This window comes from Populus nigra, chromosome 2 (assembly GCF_951802175.1).
Source record: "Populus nigra chromosome 2, ddPopNigr1.1, whole genome shotgun sequence".
Classification (NCBI taxonomy): domain Eukaryota; kingdom Viridiplantae; phylum Streptophyta; class Magnoliopsida; order Malpighiales; family Salicaceae; genus Populus; species Populus nigra.
The window spans coordinates 6,921,900-6,924,399 of NC_084853.1; positions in this window are offsets into that span (position 1 = coordinate 6,921,900).

Here is a 2,500-nt window from a genome sequence, read left to right on the forward strand (position 1 = left end):
GGCAGGCCTATGGGCGCCAGGCCAGCGCGCCCCATGGCCAGTCAGGGGGCACCCCCCTAAAGAGCAATAAGTGTCATTGAAGCTCTGGCAGGGGGAGACACTACTAGGTCCCAGCTGTCACCCCCCCTCTAAAAAATTCATTTCTTGGTATTTTGAGCTGAAATTTTGCACAGAGGTTGGCAAAAATCCAATCCAACTTTATTAATTTTTCCAGAATTTTTCGAGGTCGGGAAGTATTTTTTTTTATTTTCCTACCATTAAAAATCGAGGAAATCGGAAAAAATAGGAACCGGCCCGGAATGACCCCAAATTCAGTGGGCAGCCTCATAAAAATATGGCTGATTTTACTGGATTGATTTCATGTGGAAAGCACGACGTTTTGTTGTAGGAATGCGGGAACCCCGGCGGCTCGCCTGCCGCGGCCAGCGACGTCGGGCTGGCCCCTGCAGCGCCTAGCCTCTCCCACGCGGGGGGCAGGCCAGAACGCGGGGGGCCAGGGCCCGAAGGCAGCCCCCCCGCGGGCGAGAGAGCAAGCCAGCAGGGGCTGTCGCCTGCCGCGGCCAGCGACGTCGGGCTGGCCCCTGCAGCGCCTAGCCTCTCCCACGCGGGGGGCAGGCCAGAACGCGGGGGGCCAGGGCCCGAAGGCAGCCCCCCCGCGGGCGAGAGAGCAAGCCAGCAGGGGCTGTCGCCTGCCGCGGCCAGCGACGTCGGGCTGGCCCCTGCAGCGCCTAGCCTCTCCCACGCGGGGGGCAGGCCAGAACGCGGGGGGCCAGGGCCCGAAGGCAGCCCCCCCGCGGGCGAGAGAGCAAGCCAGCAGGGGCTGTCGCCTGCCGCGGCCAGCGACGTCGGGCTGGCCCCTGCAGCGCCTAGCCTCTCCCCCGCAGGGGGCAGGCCAGAACGCGGGGGGCCAGGGCCCGAAGGCAGCCCCCCCGCGGGCGAGAGAGCAAGCCAGCAGGGGCTGTCCGCGCGTCGCGCGGCGCGGCATGGCTGCGGGGGCCGCGCTGCGCGCGCCCAAGCGCCCAAGGGCCCCCAAGGGCCCCAGGCCCTCAGGCCCCAGCGCCCCAGCGCCCAGCGCGGGCGGGCGCGCGCGCGCGTGTGGTCTTTGAGGGGCGCCGGCCTGGTGGCTCCCTAAAGAGCAATAAGTGTCATTGCAGCTCTGGCAGGGGGAGACACTACTAGGTCCCAGCTGTCACCCCCCCTCTAAAAAATTCATTTCTTGGTATTTTGAGCTGAAATTTTGCAGAGAGGTTGGCAAAAATCCAATCCACCTTCATTAATTTTCCCAGAATTTTTCGAGGTCGGGAAGTATTTGTTTTAATTTTCCTACCATTAGAAATCGAGTAAATCCGCAAAACTAGGAACCGGCCCGGAATGACCCCAAATTCAGTGGGCAGCCTCATAAAAATATGGCTGATTTTACTGGATTGGTTTCATGTGGAAAGCACGACGTTTTCTTGTAGGAATGCGGGAACCCCGGCAGCTCGCCTGCCGCGGCCAGCGACGTCGGGGACGCTGGCCTGCGCTGTCGAGCCCGCGAGGGCTGTCTCCGCGGCAGGCCCCCCCTGAACGGGGCACGACAGGCCACCGCGCTGGCTCGTCCAGCGTCGACAGTCCCTCGTCCAGGTTTCAGATCGCGCCAAGTCGAACCCATGACCTGCTCAAGCCATCGTGCGCTGCCGAATTCGCATCTGCGTGTAGGCTGCCATTCCACGCGGCAGCCCCTGTTTTCGTCAGCGTGCCCCCCTGACGAATTTTCCTGCCTGGCCCAGTCCAGCGTCCAGCCCCTGTTCGTCGAAAAATCTGCGCTGCTGATTTTCCACGACGAGCCTACTTTCGTCAGCGTGCCCCCCTGACGAATTTTCCTGCCTGGCCCGGCCAGTCCAGCCCCTGTTCGTCGAAAAATCTGCGCTGCCGATTTTCCACGCGGCAGCCCCTGTTTTCGTCAGCGTGCCCCCCTGACGAATTTTCCTGCCTGGCCCGGCCAGTCCAGCCCCTGTTCGTCGAAAAATCTGCGCTGCCGATTTTCCACGCGGCAGCCCCTCTTTTCGTCAGCGTGCCCCCCTGACGAATTTTCCTGCCTGGCCCGGCCGGTCCAGCATCCAGCCCCTGTTCGTCGAAAAATCTGCGCTGCCGATTTTCCACGCGGCAGCCCCTCTTTTCGTCAGCGTGCCCCCCTGACGAATTTTCCTGCCTGGCCCGGCCGGTCCAGCATCCAGCCCCTGTTCGTCGAAAAATCTGCGCTGCCGATTTTCCACGCGGCAGCCCCTGTTTTCCTCAGCGTGCCCCCCTGACGAATGTTCGTCGAAAAATCTGCGCTGCCGATTTTCCACGCGGCAGCCCCTGTTTTCCTCAGCGTGCCCCCCTGACGAATGTTCGTCGAAAAATCTGCGCTGCCGATTTTCCACGCGGCAGCCCCTCTTTTCGTCAGCGTGCCCCCCTGACGAATTTTCCTGCCTGGCCCGGCCGGTCCAGCATCCAGCCCCTGTTCGTCGAAAAATCT